Source organism: Muntiacus reevesi, chromosome 2 (genome assembly GCF_963930625.1).
Source record: "Muntiacus reevesi chromosome 2, mMunRee1.1, whole genome shotgun sequence".
Taxonomy (NCBI): domain Eukaryota; kingdom Metazoa; phylum Chordata; class Mammalia; order Artiodactyla; family Cervidae; genus Muntiacus; species Muntiacus reevesi.
Genome location: NC_089250.1, coordinates 199935695 through 199955146, shown reverse-complemented (window position 1 = coordinate 199955146; position 19452 = coordinate 199935695). Strand labels below are relative to the sequence as shown.

The 19452-nt window shown below is 43.0% G+C and overlaps 1 non-coding gene across 1 annotated transcript; it reads left to right on the top strand.

Moving 5' to 3' along the window:
- Positions 1–3376: 3376 nt before the first annotated feature.
- TRNAE-CUC (transfer RNA glutamic acid (anticodon CUC)) lies at positions 3377–3449 on the top strand. Its single transcript has one exon. It is a non-coding gene; the product is annotated as a tRNA-Glu (tRNA).
- Positions 3450–19452: the final 16003 nt, after the last annotated feature.

Here is a 19452-nt window from a genome sequence, read left to right as displayed (position 1 = left end):
GGGTGGAAAAAAGAGTACATGTGGATGGACACATGGGTGGATCAGAGTCATACCCTCGTGGTAGTTTGAATCACTTTTATGGGGCATTTCTTCTGGGTTTCCTCTGGCCAATCATCTCACTTTCCTGGACCTGAGTTCATATTAGGTTTATCTCAAGGTCCTCCCCTGTGTGTGCACACATCTCTTAGCCAAGATGGTATCCAGCGACAAGGCTTATGGATAGTTTGACATCACTTACTACGAGGGGATGCCCTCTTCCTTTCTGATCACCAAGGAGCCTTTCTGCGCATGAGTAGTTGGTAAGACCTCTTTGACTTTGAGAATAAGGTATAAGTGGTCTTTTATTTCTTATCTGGGCAGGGCTCAGCTCCTCTCTCCTGTGATTTTGGAGCATATGTCCACAAGGGAGAAACCCCAGCTGCTGAGTCTGGGACCCATCTATCTCCCGCCTCAGTACAGGTTCTGACAACCTAATAAGAGGCTGTCTGCACTGGCAGTATTATGAAAAGATGTCCTGCTTCTCCCATCTCTCCTGAATCTTAAGATCTTACTGTCTTGTAGCTTCCAGGTCTAAGAGTCTTTCATCTTAGTCTTGATACCTATTGTTAAAAAATAAAATTCAACTCAACAAATCATGAATCAAGCAGTAGTCAGTCTAGCAGATAGCAAGGAGCTCCAAAGAATAGACAAGGCAAGAGATTTTGTGGGCAGAAGGGAGCAGGAACAAGGAAGCTGCACCAGGTAAAAAATAGATCAAGGTTATTATCCTACAGGGGATGTCAGGGGTCTGTCGGACCACCTAATTAATGCTGATCAGGCAATTTCTGACTGATTGGTGTAAGATTCTGTTTCTGGGAGAGTCAAACCTGTAATTAAGTCTTGGTTTGGTTGATATGGGGCTTGGTATTGGAGAAGGAAAACGGCAATCCACTCCAGTATTCTTGCCGGGAGAATCCCAGGGACAGAGGAACCTAGTGGGCTAAGGTCCATAGGGTCACACAGGAGACTTCATTTGGGGACTCTTGTCTTTAACACTCTCAGGTGTGTGCATTCGTTTCCTTTGGTTTGGTCTCACCGCAGCAGAGCTTTGAAATGATGTACCAGTGTTACGGCTCAGTTACAGCCCAAGAGTTTATTAAGCAGACAGCAGATAGTACACCCAGGAGAAGCGAGGGCAGACCGCCCCAAAGGAGTGGCCTCAACCTGTCTTGGCTTCCCTTTTTTAAAATTTTGTCTCCTCCCCATTGGAACCTGATTGGTTCTTGCATATGTAAAATAGGGCTCATATCTGTAAGGCGAGTGCAGAGAAAAAGAGAGTGGATTGGGCAGTCAGGCAAGAAAAGGGAAATGTATTAGAGGGAAAAGAGAGGGTGACTGGCCCTTAAGGAGAACCAGCGTCCTCGCTTTCTGATCGAGACCTTCTTATACCCCACCAATGAAAAATCCTCTGGCAGGATGGTCACGTAGCCAGAGGTCTGGAATCTGGTGGCCTCACAGCTTTGAGAAGATAGGCACCAGTGAGATAACAGGATGCCATTTGGGGAATTTGGTCAGTCTCACAGATCGCTGTGATTTATTCTTTGTTTTCAGGATCGACATAATGAGCCATCTTATCAATGAGACCCCATGTGGGCCCATCAATATCCGCCGTTGATCAGGAAGGGGGCACTTTTTTCCCACCGGAGGTTCCCACTCCAGTCCTTGGACTTTTCCTTTGTTCTCTTTTTCATCCGCTTTCTAACCACCATCCCCTTTTTTTCTGCTCTGACTACCTAACAGCACCATCATGTTAACACGTTACCTTAACACATATTGTTGAAAACAGCGCTTTAGAGAATAACTGTTCCCCTGTCTGCACTTCTCCTGAGCAACCAGGATCTAGCTCAGACACAGCAGGTGTTTAATGGTTGCCCATTGAGCTAGTACATTTATGTGCAGCGTAATGGCCCATTTCTACCGCCATCTTTTATTCTTTCCATCTATTTCCTACATTCTATGGAATGTGCTCGCCCAAGACTAATCCAGGGGAGAGAATCCAGTGCAATACCTGAATTCATGAGGACTTTTTCTTCAGAGCTGCAGAGGATGCTAAGGCCAGTTGGCTGCAAAGGCAACTGCCAGGCTCTATGGCTGAGTGGCCCTTTGGGGGAGGCTGGTTAATTGAGTTCATCTCTTCTCTCTGGAGCTGGTGCACGGGGACACAAGTGCTCAGGTCTGAGGAAGGAGGCAATATAAATAGAAGTTGTGGTACCAGTTTAACCACCAGATAGACATGGACTTGAAGCTGAGCTCTTTTCAATAGGAGCTGTGTGAGCTGGGGCGAGTTCCTTAACTTCTCTAAGCATCAGTTTCCTCATCAGTAAAATGGGGGTGATAAGAGTCTAGAGTGAATTGATTACCATAACTTGAGAAGGTTTCTTCCATACTCTAATTTTAGTTGTGTGACTTGTCTTGACCAATAGGACAGCAGCAAAATCAATGCAAGCAGAAGCTGGAGATGGCTTGCATATTAGGGCTTACTCTCTCTTGCTGTTAAGAACTTTTCCACCACCATGTGAACAAGTGTGGGCTGATTGATGAGAGACATGTCACCCAAGCTGACATCAGGCCAACTGCCAGATATGTGAGTGAGGCTTTCCTAGACTATCCAGCTCCAGCCAGGCCAGCCCAGGTCAGAATAAACCCCCAACAAGCCCATAGTAATGTAAGAAATGTTTGTTATCTTCAGACACTATCTTTGGGGGAAGAGGGATTGTTACACAGCAAAAGCTGACCGATATACATTTCCACACCCAGAGTGATGCTTGAGATGTAAATGCACATGCATAAAAAGTACTTCAACCAGTGCCTGACACATAAGAGCTTAATCAGTTTGGATCACATAATTGCATCTATGAAACCAGGATACTGGGAGCTTCTGGAAGATGATCTTCATTGAAACAGAGAGAGGCAAGAAAAGAAACTCTGCTTCATTTACACAGTGCATGGGGCCAGACCTGGTTCTCTCACAAAGGGCAGCTCTTCCAGACCCTGCAAAATCACCCCCAGTCATTGCTGATCTGCACAGATGTGAGTGTTTCATTTCAGTGTCATCTTGATGATCTGTATCAGCTGTATGCTTAGTCAGTGGGAAGGGGGCAGGCCCTTCTACCCCAGTGCCACCAACAAAAACCCATCAGAGACCCAGCGAGTAACACACTCACCCACCGAGGTGGTCTGACAAGAGGCCCTTCCTCAGTAGTCAACAGTTGTGGCAGAACTAGGCTACAGTGGATTCAATATATAGACATTTACACTTAAACCCAAATCACAATACCTTTCAGCCTATCACCTGCACCCCATTCCTATATCCAAAGAGAAACCGCATCTAGAAAATTCCCTGGCAGTCCAGTGGTTAGGACTCTCTACTCTCACTGCAGAGGGTCCAGGTTCAATACCTGGTCAGGGAACTAAGATCCCACAAGTCATGCAGCATGGCAGGAACAAAAAGCAACTTCATCTGCACTCCCACACCAGTGTTCCACTGCAGTCTGAAAACACAGAAGTTGCCAAGTTCTTTCTCTCTGCTTCAGACTGAGATGCAAGAAGCCACATCAAGAAACCCCAGCTGACAGTGTCCCTTGTGAGAATGTGCTGGCGTTGAAGTGCCACGTCCCAATGCTCACAATGCAGAGAGGTCTCGGGGCCCCACAGAGAGTGGATTCTGCACACGAGCGGCCCTTCCCATCGCTGCATCACTGCAACTGCTTGATTCCCCAACAGTCACAAAGGCTCTCATAGAAAACAGCCCTACAGACAGCATCTTTGTAAAAGCCAAACATTGGAAACAACCCAACTGTCCTTCAAAGGTAGAAGGTGTGGTTAATTCCCACAATGGATGGGATGCCAAAGAACAGTGAGAATGCACACCACACAAGAGCATGCATGCAGTTCGCAAACATGAAGTTAAGTGAAAGAAAACACTCACAAAAAAAGTATTTTCAATAAATCTACATAAAGCTCAAAACAAGCAAAATCAAATGACATGATTCAGAGATTCATTCTAAGGTGATAAAAGTGCAAAGAAAAGCAAAAGGGGTGATTACCAAAAACTCAGGAACATGGTTTCCTTTTGGAGGGTAGGAAGGAAAGGTTTCAAAAGTAAAGAGGTATGAGGGGGCTGGCTCTTAGAGGGCTGATTGTTCTAGTTCTTGATCTAGGTGGTGGTTATTTATACAAGTGTTTGCATGCATGGATGCTCAGTTGCTAGTCATGTCCGACTCTTTGCGACCCTATGAACTGTAGCCTTCCATGTTCCTCTGTCCATGGGATTTTCCCGGCAAGAATACTGGAATGGTTGATATTTCCTTCTCTAGAGGATCTTCCCAAGCCAGAGCTCAAACCCACATCTCCTGCATTGCAGGCAGATTCTTTACCATTGAGCCACCAGGGAAGCCCCACATGAATATTTGCTTTATAGCAATTCTTCTTGCTGTCCACTTACGTTTTATGGATTTTTCTTTTTTACTTTTTTGCTGCATTGGGTCTTTGTTTGTTGCGGCGTGCAGACTTAGTGGTTGTGGTGTCTTTGTTGCCCTGCAGCATGAGGGATCTTAGTTTGTGAACCCGGGATCAAACTCGTGTTCCCTGAATTGGAAAGCAGATTCTTCACCACTGGACCACCAGGGAAATCCAGATTTTTCTTTATGTGTGTTATATATGCCACCCACCTCCTAAGAAAAGATTTTTGATAAACAATTCTATAGTATATGTTCTTTACACTTCTAACAGTGGGGGCACAAACCTGTTCTGTGGAGACCAGCAGATACAGATGCCATGGCATCCTCTCTTCACTCCTGTTGTCCCTGCCTCCCCTCACGGCCTCAGACCCAAATCTTCATACCTCCTTCTTAAGCTGGTCATAAAAAAACTCCCATGACCATCATGGATGCAAAAGGATATTGGTAATAGTGGTGATGGGAGTGAAAGCTGTTTCCTTCTACAATAAGGTCTGAGTTCCTCTTCAGCCAACCAAAATACCAGTTGTAGCAGAAGCAGGGTGGTCAAACAAAACCTTATAGAGCCTTTCCAGGACAGACTCCCTTCCCCACACCTTTGCTTTAAGCTCCTCTCTGAAATTCCTAGAAAACAGCATCTGATGCACACTTCCTGAGCTTTTTACGGAAGCTAAAACTCCCTCCAAATGGAAGAAATTAACTACCTGATGACCATGAGCACAGCCCTGAAACCTACCGGCACCTAAAGACAGATAATGTTAGCCCCTGCGACACTGCCCTGTTACCTCACCATCAACCAATCTGAGAATTGTCCACGAGCTGATCATATGCCCTGGGACGCCTCTCCTTCACCTGGCCTTTAAAAATGCCTTGCTGAACCCCACTGGGAACTCGGCTCAGGCTTTCTGAGCACTAGCTGTCCCGGACTCCTTGTTTGGTGCCCTGCAATAAACACTGCACTTTCCTTCACCGCAGCCAGGAGTCAGTAGGTTGGCTTTACTGCCCGTAGATGAGCAGATTCAAGTTTCATTCAATAACAGCAGCAGTAGCAGTAACAGTAGCAATCTTCCATGTGGATACAGACCCTGGTTGGAACAAGGCTAGAACTCACTTGTACATCCCAAGTTGGACATTCAGCCACACTTGGTCTCCACTCAACTTTATTTTTTTAATACTTATTTTTGTTTATTTCTTTGGTTGTGTTGGGTCTTAGGTGCAGCATACAGGATCTTCCATCCTTGTCGAGTCATGCGGAGTCGTTAGTTGTGGCAGGTGAACTCTCAGCTGCACTAAGTCAGGTCTAGTTCCCCAATCAGGAGTCAAACCCTGGCCCTCTGCATCAGGAGCATGGAGTCTTAACCACTGACCACCAAAAAAAAAATCCCTCCCCACACTCAGCTTTAGCTCAGCACATATTTCAACAGTGGGTATGTGGTTGCACGTCTGAAGAAGAGGGTTCATGTTCTGTGCCCAATCAAATGAGAGAGAGGAGAATAGAGCCTAGAAGATTACTGACCTTTAGAGGAGGGCAGATGAGAGAAGACCTCAGAGGAAGGGAGGAGGAGCGGCCAGTGTGTGGTGGCCAGGAAGCCCAGGAGGAGCCAAGTTTTAAAACATGCTGTTGTGGTCAAATGCTGCAGGTCATAGAAATGCGTGGAGTCAGGCCAGTTTCCAGGCTGTGACTCCCTTTGCTGTCAGGTGGCCTGCAGCCCAGCCTGCAGTGGCTTTGAGCAGGATTTCAGTCCCCTGGCCAGGGAGTGAAGTCCAGAAATTGAGGTCAGACCGCGGCAGTGAGCGCATTGAATCCTAGCCACTAGACCGTGAGAGCAGGTGGCCAGTGACAAGGCCCTGGCCTGTCAGTTGTGTAGAAATGCATTTCCACAGACAGATGGAAAGTAGTGAAACAAGTAAATTGTTTATTAGAAGGAAAAAGAGTACATATGAATAGACTCACAGGGCTGGCTGAGAGAGTCGTGCCCTTGTGGTACTTTGAATCACTTATTTGGGTCATTTCTTCCATGTTTCCTCTTGGCCAGTCATCTTTCTTCGCTTGGCTCTGAGTCCGTATTTGCTTTAACTCACAGTCCTCCCTGTGTGTGAACATCTCTTAAGCCAAGATGCATTCTAGTAAAGAGGCCTATGGGTAGGTTGACATCACCTATTACAGGGTGGTGCCCCCTTTTGACCCTCAAAGATCCTGTCTATGCACATGTAGCCAGGAAGATCTCCTTGATCTCAAGAATGAGAAATATGTAGTCTCTCTATCTCTTAACTAATGAGAGGGCTCAATTCCTCTCTGCCCTTGCCATTACTGTTATCATAAAGTGTCCACCAGAGACAAAGTCCTGGAGGAGGAAATGGCAACCCACTCCAGTATCTTGACCTGGAGAGTCCTATGGACAGAGGAGCCTGGCGGGTCACAAAAAGTCAGACACAACTGAAGCAACTTAGCAGCAGAGACAGAAGTTCTGCTATTTACTATCTTCCTGTTGTTATTTCTATCTGGAAGTGTAAACAGGAGGCTGGTTGTAAACGTCTAACCTGGAGCCTATCTATCTCTGGCCTCAAATCCCCCTGAGCCCCAAGAAATCTTTATTGGGAGGATGGTTGAAGGTCTATCTTCTGTAGCTTCTTCAGGCTAGCATGGGGCTCACAGACCCTGCCTAGCCAGGGTCACAGAGTTCTTGTCCTGTCCCATTAAGTGGCCCAGGGTGACTTCTGTTGCTATTCCAGCAGAATCTGTCCTGAGGAATGGCTGGAGCATCTGCAGTACCATCATCCTGTCTGGGAAAACACTGTGTCCTTAAAAAGAACAAACTAGACAAGTAGATTAAGTAGACAGGCTCCAAAGACCAGTAAAAGAATTATTATAACCAGGGATCCAAGCAGGAGTAAGAACTAGGTTACATTTGGTAGCAATTCTGATCTTGGTTCAGATAGAGTCAGCTCTTGGGTTATTCTGTCCAAAGGAATGGAACCATTTGGAGTGATATATATACATATAGATGTCTACTTCTATTATCCCACTGTGACTGGTGTCAGTGTAGCAGATCCAGTTAGAAGTAGCTGGGTGAGTGACCACCTGAATGTTAATAACAAAATAGATCTCATTTCTTTTCAGGAGAATAAGCATGACACCCAGTCTGGACTTGACACTTTGAGGAGACTTGTAGCTGGTTGCCTAGTTTTAACCAAGTCAACTTTAACCTTTGATGTGGTATTAACACATAAGTAACAGGAGCTGTTGGTCACTACACATGTTTTTTCTCTTTTTGTAATATACGATCTAAAGCAATTTTATCATCTAAAAAGTGTCATAGTTACAAGAGGACACTTGAAAATGTAAGTTTACAGCTACCGGCTACCAGCTACACAGCTAGTGTTGTCTCATGAATGGCTAGGGACATCAAGTCTGACAGGGCTCATAAAACAAGTTCTCAAGAAGTATAAGAACTTGTCTGAAACACACCCATAGTATCACCTAGTAATATCTTGGATGTCTGAACCATAGCACTTTTAATGGGAATTTTCTCCTTAATAGCTAAAGCAGATGTCATCATTAATGATTTTAGTGTTTCTCTAGGTATGAAGAGATGCCGGAATTTTGGCTCATAAAATATTCTCCTGAAAGCATCTAATTATCTGAAGTCCTGTTCTAGTTTTTCTCAGAGCACAAAGCACTTCATTCCTGATCTCCCCCGTGAACCCCTTTCAAGATGCTGGAGGTCTGCAGTTGCAGTGGCTCCAATGCTTTAATCCTTGGAGAGGTAGATAGAAAGTGCTGGTGACAAGTACTAATTTGTAGGTGATAAGGCCTCCTCATTGTCATAAATTTGACCTTGTATTTGGAAGCATTTCATGATCATTTCATTCCATGCTGCTGCTGCTGCTGCTGCTGCTGCTAAGTCGCTTCAGTTGTGTCTGACTCTGTGTGACCCCATAGACTGCTAAGGATGCTCATTTCCAGGTGTGATGAAGATTTTGCTGATAGGCTATTCAATGTGCTCTTACAGGACTGGGCCGTATTAAAAGTAGCCAAAAGTCTCTGGGATGGGCGTCCCTGGTGGTCTAGTGATTAAGAGACCACTTGCCAATGCAGGGGATACAGGTTTTATCCCTGGCCTGGGAAGATCCCACATGCAATGGAGCAACTAAGCCCATATGCCCCAACTACTGACCCAGTGTCCTAGAGTCTGGGTGCCACAACTACTGAACTCATGCTCTGCAACTACTGAAGCCCACATGTCTAGGGCCCACACTCCACAACAGGAGAAGCCACAGCAATGAGAAGCCTGAGCACTGCAGTGAAGAGTAGCCCCCACTCACCACAACTAGAGAAAGTCTGTGAGCAGCAATGAAAACCAAGCACAGCCAAAAATGAATAAATAAATAGATACTTTTTTTTAAGAAAGTCTCTGGACCACCTTTCTTACTAGTCTCTATGGCCCAAGAAAACATTCACTCTTGTTGCTTCTTCTCATATCTAAACTTACACTATTACAGTCATCGATCTCATATGGAGCTACAAGCCATCACTTTATCAGAGGCTCAGTCACACATTTGGTAATGTAAGAAAAAATAATTTTACAAAACAGGCAATATAGATAATAAAATAGTTAACAGTATTTGTAAGAATTTAAGTCAAGAACTTCCATTAGGTGCAACCCAATATATCCCAGGTCATCTGACTTAGTTTGTTCTGTACCAATTCTTATTTTTCAGAGAAATTATACATTGGCATATATATGCTGATGTTGATGCTGGGAAATATATATAAATACATTTTTATATAAATAAATAAATATAAGAGAGGCATGTGTATATGCTGATGCTGGGAAAGATTGAAGGCAGGAGAAGGAGATGACAGAGAATGAGATGGTTGGATGGCATCACCAACTTTATAGACATGACTTTGAGCAAGCTCCAGGAGTTGGAGATGGACAGGGAAGCCTGGCATGCCGTAGTCCATGGGGTTGAAAAGAGTAGGACACAACTTAATGACTGAACTGAACTGATATATTGGCCTTGTCCATAAGGTATCTGACTTAATTTCCTAGTGTTACTAAGTTGGTCATCCCTAGTACAGTTTAATTGTTCACAGCATACAAAGGGCTTTATTACTATAGCCTGGTGTTAACAACACTAATCCATCCCATACTTGTGGGAGGATTTATTCTTTGGCTGAAATTTTACTTGTTGCTCTGATCAAGCTTGAATAATAGAGGAAAATTCATATTTATGGCCAAGATCAGAGCAGACATTATCAACTGGTCAGGCAAGGGGATACCATCTAGTAATATCAATGGTGTTCTGAACAGGACTATAATTTTTTCTTCTAGAATAAATTTCCTGAGCATTGCAATAGGGCCAAACAATTAGAGCCTTGGAGTGGAGAAATCCACCAAGGTAACCCAAAAGTACTAAGCACACGTAATTAGCCACAAACCCAACAATTAGATTTATTTTTGAAACTAGCATAGGATCATGCCTATGATGTAGAAAATTTGATTCATTTGCAAAGGTCCAAGAAGTCACTAAACATTATAAATGATCATATGAGTCAGGCCCAGAATCTGGGGCAAGCTGCCTGCTTCTGATGTTGTCTTCTTCTCATCCTAGTGTGAGTGGAGTTACTCTTCTGTTTGAGAATTATTTTAAGATGATTTTGAGGTCAGTCACCCTCTCCATAGGCCAGTCTAGTGCAGGGTTCCTTTGTGAGTAAAAATTAATCCAAGTCAATCCCTTCAGTTTCACTGCACATGAGCTAGTTAAGAGTACCTGATAAGGGTCCTTCCATCCCATACTTGTGGGAGGATTTATTCTTTGGCTGAAATTTTACTTGTTGCTCTGATCAAGCTTGAATAATCTCCCATGTTGGAGATAGTCCTTTAAATTATATCTTTTCCAATATGCATAATCCCCTGGTTTCAGGTCATGAGGCAACTGATCTTCAACCAAAGAGATTACTGAGATAAGCTCTAGAAACAAACTTAGAGTGTTCTTTTAATAATTCAATTAAACTGTACATTAGTATAACATAACAGCAAGGAACTGCCTGTAAAATGAGTCTTAGTAAATACAGACCTCCATCAACAAAATTAGAATTTAATATTCATTGAAACATAATTTTTTTCTCTAAAATTACCCACATTTCTACCAAATATAGTCAAATCAAGATCGATTTGTCTGAAAGACCTGTACTCTGAAAACTATAAGTCCCTGATGAAGGAAATGAAGAAGATACAAACAGATGGAAAGATATACCATGTTTGTGGATTGGAAGAATCAATATCATCAAAATGACTATACTATCCAAGACAGTCTACAGATTCAACGCAATCTCTATCAAATTACCAACGGCATTTTCCACAGAACTGGAGCAAAAAAATCTTAAAATTTGTGTGAAGACAAAAAATACTCTGAATAGCCAAAGTAATCTTGAGAAAGAAAAATGGAGCTGGAGGAATCAGTCTCCCTGACTTCAGGCTATACTACAAAGCTACAATCATCAAAGCAGTATGGTCCTGGCACAAAAATAGAAATATGGATCAATGGAACAGGATAAAAAACCCAGAAATCAACCTATATACCTATAGTCAATTGATCTATGACAAAGGAGGCAAAACTACACAATGTTGGAAGACAATCTTTTCAACAAATGGTGCTAGGAAAACCAGACAGCTATGTAATTTAAAAAAATTGAAATTAGATGATTCTTTTACACCATACACGAAAATAAGCTCAAAATGGGCTAAAGACTAAATGTGAGACTAGATACTATAAACTCAGGGAGGAAAACATAGGCAGAACATTCTCTGACATAAATCTCAGCACTATCTTTTTTTACTTCAGAATAATGGAAATAAAAATAAGCAAATGGGACCTACTTAAACTCAAAAGCTTTTGCTTAACAAAGGATATAATAAACAAAGCAAAAAGACAACCCACAGAATGGGAGAAAACAGTTGCAAATAATGTGACTGTCAACAGATTAGCCTCCAAAATTTACAAACAGGTCATGATGCTTAAGATATCACTCTAATGGCAGAAACTTAGATTTCAAATACAAATACAGGAGAGATCATGTAAAAGAGTCCAACTCTAGAATATCAAGTTATGAAAATCTGGAGAGACTATTTTTATATAGATATTCCTAAAGCATAATTATTCATATGGAGTTTACCTAAAAACTCTTATTTACATTTAATTTGCTCATAAAAATTTTATTGTACCAAGTTATTTATCAAGATTTCTGGGAGAAATATCAATAACTTCAGGTATGCAGATGACACCACCCTTATGGCAGAAAGTGAAAATGAACTAAAAAGCCTCTTGATGAAAGTGAAAGAGGAGAGTGAAAAAGTTGGCTTAAAGCTTAACATTCAGAAAACTAAGATAATGGCATCTGGTCCCATCACTTCATGGGAAATAGGTGAGGAGACAGTGGAAACAGTGTCAGACTTTATTTTTGGGGGGCTCCAAAATCATTGTAGATGGTGATTGCAGCCATGAAATTAAAAGATGCTTACTCCTTGGAAGGAAAGTTATGGCCAACCTAGACAGCATATTAAAAAGCAGAGACATTACTTGGTCAACAAAGGTTCATCTAGTCAAGGCTATGGTTTTTCCAGTAGTCATGTATGATGTGAGAGTTGGATTGTGAAGAAAGCTGAGTGCCAAAAAATTGATGCTTTTGAACTATGGTGTTGGAGAAGACTCTTGAGAGTCCCTTGGACTGCAACAAGATCCAGCCAGTCCATCCTAAAGGACATCAGTCCTGGGTGTTCATTGGAAGGACTGATGCTGAAGCTGAAATTCCAGTACTTTGGCCACCTCATGTGAAGAGCTGACTCATTGGAAAAGACCCTGATGCTGGGAAGGACTGGGGGCAAGAGAATAAGGGGACGACAGAGGATGAGATGGTTGGATGGCATCACCGACTCAATGGACATGGGTTTGAGTAAACTCTGGGAACTGGTGATGGACAGGGCGGCCTGGCGTGCTGCGATTCATGGGGTCACAGAGTCGGAGACAACTGAGCGACTGAACTGAACTGAACTGAAGTTATTTATTTATTTACATGCTGACAAATTTGCAATAGGTGTAATAAAACCTTATTTGACATCTATTAAACCTAGGTAAAATAAAAGTTTTATATTTAATGTTGATGACTCTAAAGACATGTCTATATTAATTAGATTAACAAGTCTGAACATTAATACCAGATATTAATTTAATACTGAATATTTTCCAGCTCTTGCGAACCTGTAATTAATTCTAGTCATTTACCTTCTGTATTTTCCAGAATTTACATAAACACTTAATATCCTTTAAGCCAATTAAGTAGAGCTCATTGACAAATTAATTCTAATAATACCATCTAAAAGATAATGCACACAAACATATAGACAGACATGAGAGATCTCATAACTTCCTTTTCTAAACTTAGTCATAAATCAGATATCACAATATAAAACTCACTAGTTGTAAATAACAGTTGGAATAAGTTTAATTTTAAAAGGCTTCTTCTTCATCTTTTGGTCTCAAGGCACAGAGTGAGAAATGCAAGTTCTCCTAGAAGTACTTGTTCCCTCAAGATCAGAATTCTCTGATTGCACTTGCAAAAAAGAGCAGGTTTTGCAATTTCAAAACAAAATTTCCTCTAGAGTCTAAAGACTATTGTAGCCACACAATGCTAAAAAAAAAAAAAAAATCTTTTTTTTTCTGTAGTCATGGATTCATAGCTAAAATTTAGACCAGATAGTGCTCAAATTGACCCTTGATAACAGGCTGATAAATAACTCTTGCCCCAGCAGGAGTTATCCCTCTGGAAAAGTAGGGTCTTAGTTTGATAAGAAGAATGTGGAGGAGTAAGGGAACTTGCAGGGGTGGATGAAGCTTGATTTCTCCCCTGAGAGTTGGGAGAAGTTAAAAAGGGATTATTGAGAGTGTCAGAAGAGTTTTCTGATTCCTCAGGCTTTTGATTATAGGAACTAGACAGATCAGGATTATGATAAAGAGCCATAAAGTCCTGAACACAAGGGGACCTCAGTCCACTTTCCCATCTTATTGCAATAAAGATCTAATTCTAAGATAGTATTATAACCTAGAGACACACTTTCAGGCTATTTTTCCATCCCTCCAACTTAAATTAAAACCAGGCAATATTACAGTAAATCGAAGTTTTCCTTTTCTCAGTTCAACTGGCTTAGAAAGGGGATCCTCCCATGTTGAGCAACCTACAACCAAGAACAGCAGTGCTAGAAATGAAGTCCAGCATTCTAAAACCATCATTAGGGCACACTTGAAGGAGATTCAGAGCATCCTCTGAATTTCTCTAGAATCCTGTTGATTGACGGGATTTTGAGCCTCTTCCACTCTCCCACCAATCCCTGATCAGATTCTCAGGTCGACCTGATCCCTTTGAACCAGTGCCAGGGCATTGCCGGGGCCCTCCTTGAAGGGGATCTGTTGTAGCACTGCGGTCTGCTTGAACGTGGCCAGCCCATTAGACTGTCCATTGCAGTGTGTGGACTGCCAAGGCCTGGAGTGAAGGGGTCTGATGGATGCAAAGAGGAACCCTTGGGGAAACTGGGGTTGGGTGCTATGTAAAATGCCATGGGGGTCAGGACCTGAGGAGTGGGAGGTGGGAGTATTCCCAGGGGGGATTTTTGGACACAGAATCGGGTGGGAGATTAAACAGCAGAAGAACCCCAAGTCTACCACCCTGCTTATTCGGCCACCAAGGTAAAATTGGGAATCATCTGACGATTTTAACTGACACAGGTGACGGAGTTTGGCAGTGGCAGAAACACAGTTTAGGAATGAGGTCCAGAAAATCCTTCCTTAGAAGGGCACAGAGACATGAAGTGAGAAAGAGAATTAGTTGTGTGAGTAAGGTGGGAAAGGAAAGCATAGTGAAGGGTTCCGTACAGGACAAAGAGAGAGAGAGAATCCTTGGACTCCTTCAAGGTTGGAAATCACATTTCCACCAGGTGCCAAAGAATAGCATCAGCCATCACCCAAGCATTATTTGAATCTGCACATTCTGAGGGATACTTCCTGCCACCCTCAATATGAGGGGAGCCATAATGCAGCAAGTGGAACAAGGCTGTGCCCTGCAGGTCTTGAAAAGAAAGAGAAACAGAGAGCCAGTGAAAGAACACCAAACTACTCACTGTGGTCAACTCTGGGTACTAGGATAAGTCCTGTGAAGGAAGGACTCTCACCTTTTAACCTTCCATGCTTCTCAATTATTTTAACTTTCACAAGGAGCGTTCATGCATTTGAACTTTTACATGAAGGGGGAAAAAAGCTACATGTTAACTAATACTAGCCTAATGATGTTGGAAGAAAGGACCAGAAAAGGAGTAGAAGCCAGCTGGGGGTTGTTGATGGCAGCTGGGGGATTCGGCAGGTGAGGACTGAGGTGAGGGGTGGCCAAAGGACACTGGTGTGAGGTGAGTTGGTCCAGGAACTGTACAGGTGGTGTGTTGTGTACGCTGCTGGAAACAGGACAGCAGGACCAACTCCTGATTAGGAGTTTTTAGGAAGCTCCTCTAACTACCAGTGATCTTGTAAAAATGGGCCTGGGTTCTTACTGGTCCTTGCGGGACGGAGGTTTGGGAGGTACATCTGATGGCAGTTCATTTGAGGGGCAGCCTTCCCCAAGAGGCAATGGGAAGTGAGAAGGAAACTGCTCTCCACCCACCCACTCCCATCCTCAAAGCAAGACACACAGGTCCAGGAAAGAAGTGAGCAGAAAACAGGAGGGATGGAGGTAACAACAAAAGGTTAATTTAGCCAAACTGTGTTCCAATTTGCCTGACATCAGAAATCAACAAAGCACCCTTTTCATCACATCCTGACAATTGTTAATTGTATCTTTTGTTGTGCTATTTTAGTCTTTGCTAACTTGATTGGCCAAAAATCAGTCAACTGTGACACAGTCGATACTCCCTAAATTACCTGCTTACTCAGTTCCCTGGGCTTCCCTGGAGGCTCAGACAGTAAAGAATCCGCCTGCATTGTGGGAGACCTCCCTGGGTTGGGAAGATCCCCTGGAGGAGGGCTTGGCAACCCACTCCAGTATTCTTGCCTGGAGAATCCCCATGGACAGAGGAGCCTGGTGGGTTACAGTCCATGGGGTCGCAAAGAGTTGGACAAGACTGAGCAACTAATCACAGCACTCAGTTCCTTGAGGATCAGATAGTAACTTTCTTTAAAAAAAAAAAAAAATACTTTATTTTTTTTTTTTAATGTATTTATTTATTTTTATTTTGGGTTGCCCTGGCTCTTCTTTATTGTGCACGGGCTTTCTCTAGTTGTGGAGAGCAGGGGGTACTCTCTTAGTAGAAGTGCAGGGACTTCTCATTGCGGTGTCTTTTCTTGTTGCAGAGCACAGGCTCTAGGCACATAGGCTTCAGTAGTTGTGACTCAAGGGCTCTAGAGTGCAGGTTTAGTAGTTGTGGTACATGGAATTATTTGCTCCTCAGCAAGTAGAATCTTCCTGGACCAGGGATCGAACTTGTGTCCTCTACATTGGCAGGCAGATTCTTATCCACTGCACCACTAGGGAAGTCCTAAAAATCTTTTATTTTTGTTAATTTTTTTTATTTGGCTGCACTAGGTCTTAGTTGTGGCATGCAGAATCTTTAATTGCAGCATTTGAGATCTTAATTGTGGCATGGGAGATCTTAGTTCCCCAAACAGGGATCAAAACCAGGTCCTCTGCTTTGGGAGCTTGGAGTCTTAGCCACTGGACCACCAGAGAAGTCCCCAGATGGTAGTTTTCATCTTCTCATTCCAAGCATGACCGGGGATTAATGGTGAAAAGTGCCATAGCATTGTTGTTTTCTTGATATTAAAATAATACAAAGAAATTTATATATGTATATGTATAACTAAATCACTTTTCTATACACCTGAAACTAACACAGCATTGTAAATCAACTATATCCAATATAAAAAAAAATAAAGGGTTAAGCATTTTCTGCATTGGTTTAAGGACAGTGAAACTGTGACTGTGAGGCCCACAATAGTGCAAATTCAGGTATAACATAGTTGGTAGTCGGTTCCCATCATCACCAAAGTTTCATTCAGGTTATTTCATTAAAACTGCAAAATACAAAAAAACAAACAAACAAACAAAAAAAACCCCTGCAAAATACAACCCTGCTTTTAATATAATCGAATTGAGGGACCTACACTGGAGAGTCGGATTTTCTAGTCTGAGATGCTTCCACCAGGGGGCGTCGCTAGACCTCTGAGAGAGAGTCGAAGAGACGGAGCACGCAAGGGAGAAGATAGCATGCCTTGCCCGTCAGGATCTGCAACCTGTGCTCGGCGGGCCAAAGTGTGCCTCTGTGTAAATAAAGCTTTATTGAAGCACAACCGTGCTCACACATTTACGTTTGTCTCTGGTGGCCTTCACACCATAATGGCAGAGTTGAATAGCTGTTTAAGACTGTATAACCGAGAGTGACAGAAGTATTTACTATCTCTTCCTTTACAGGTAAAGCTTACCAAGCCCTTTCTAATGCTTCCCCAGAAATGGTCTAGGACCCACTTACTCATCTGAAAAAGAGCTCAATGGGTGTAGGGCAGCACCACATTGTGAGATAGGTATCATTATTATCCCCACTTTACTGAGGCACAGAGAAAGCAAAAAAAAAATTTCCCAGACAATAATTGTTGGGACTAAGATTTGAAACCAGATAGTCTGGTCCTAGAAGCTGCCTGCTTGACCACCACCTACAAGTTGGTGCCTCCTAAAAGTTCTCAGAAAGGGAGAACAGAAACCAAATCAGCCACAGACAAAGAGTCATAGTTTTCAATAGCAACATAAAAAGGCAGGCAAAAAAGAAAGCAGTGCATTCAACTTTTTGAATGAAAAAAATATTTTCAACCTAAAATTCTAGACCCTGATATCTTATAAACAAATATAAGGGCAGAATAAAGACAGTATCCGTCATGAAAGCTCTCAAAATAATTTCTCTCAATGCACTCTTTCTTAGGATGCTATGAAGAGTATGCTCTACCAAAATGAGAAATTAAAATTATAAAGAGGAAAACAGAGATCCAGGGAAAAAGGAAAGAGAATTCATAAGATGAGGATGAAAGGAAATCCAGTGCACTTCAGGCATAGGGAGAGTCTGTTCAGACTGAAACAAGAACACAAGGGAGCCTCCCAGCTGGGAGGTTGCATTAGTTAATTACCGCTGGGTAACAACCCAAAGGTTAGCAGCTTAAAACAACGAGCATTGGTTATCTCATAGTTTCTAAGGTCAAAAATCTGCTTCTGGTTCAGGGTCTTTCATGAGGTTGTAATCCAGACAAGGCTGCAGTCATTCGAAGACTTCACAAGAGCTGAAGGATCTGCACATTCACGTGGGTGCCTGGCAAGGGTCCTGAGTTACTTACTTGTCCTGTGGGCCTCTCCAGAGAGGCCACTTACCACATGGGAGCCAGCTGCCTCTAGAGTGATTGATCCAGCAGAGAAGGGGACAGAGCCAGCAAAGAAGCCACAATGTCTCTTATATTCTAACCTTGGAACTAACATACCATCACTTCTGCAGTCACCAGAGACCAACCCTTAAATAAGGTGGGAGAAGACCACACTAGATGTGAGTATCAAGAGACAGGGATCCCTGGGGCCATCTTGGAGGCTGGCAACTACAGAAGTGTTCCCTTTACTGTGTCAGTGTAACACAACTCAGTGGTGAAAAACATAAACTTACTATACACATGAGTTTGGGGGGGTCAGGAATTCAGACAGGGCACAGAGGGGTTGGCTTGTCTCTGCTACCCAATGTCTAGAGCTGGAAGACTCAAAGTGTTACTGAGTCCAAGCTCACTCTGCTCACTGCATAAAAGACCAATAAATCCCAGAGATGAGGTGTTGAGGCAAGGAATACAGCTTGATTTTTTTAAAATAATAGTTTTATATTTATTTATGACTGTGCTGAGTCTTCTTTGCTGCACAGGTGTTTCTCTATCATGACCAGTGGGGGCTTCTCCCCAGTCACAGTACACACAAGAGAAGCAAGCTTCTCTTGCTTCAGAGCACAGGCTCTAGGGTGCATGGACTTCAGTAGTTGCAGCATGTGGGTTCAGTAGTTGCAGCTCTCAGGCTCTAGAGCACAAGCTGGATAGTTGGGGTACACAGGCTTTGTTGCTCCGCAGCATGTAGGATCCTTCCAAATCAGGTATTGAACCTGTATCTCCTGCATTAACAGGCAGATTCTTTACCACTAAGACAGTAGGGAAGCCCAAGGCAAGGAGTGTGACTTTATTCAGAATGCCAGCTGACCGAGAAGATGGCAGACTAATGTCTCAAAATAACCATCTGATGGGGGCGGGGGGTTCTAGATGGCAGGTTCTTTTATAGAACTGAGAGGGAGAGGAGGTGAGGAAGTAAAGCACAAAGGTCATAAGTCTCGCAGTTATCTCCTGGAATGGCCAGCCTTGAAGAGGAAATGTGCTCATTTCTTCTTTTCTGCAGGCTTGAACAGGTGGGCAGCATCAGATTGTCTCTGTGAGCTGAATGAAAGAACTTTAGCTTAACAGTCAGGCAGACAACCCTGCTTCTCTGAGGTAGGGCATTATGTATGATTATAATAACAAAAGCAATGAAAAGCAAAGGTTAAATTCAAAGAAACAGATCCAACATGGAGTCACCACTGGCTCACAGTCTTACAGAAGCCTGAGGGCTGTAATTATCTGAGGGGTCATTTACTTACCTGTCTGGTGGGTGATGCTGGCTGTCAGCTGGAGGCCTCAGCCCTCACTGTGTGCTCTGCCCATCTGGGCCGGTTTGGGCTTTCTCTCAGTAGTGACCTGCTTCTAAGAGTAAGAGCTTTAAGAGAGACAGCCAGGCAGAAAACAAGCTGTCTTTTTACATCCTGGTGTCAAAAAACACACATTGTCACTTCTACCACAATCTGTCACAGTAATC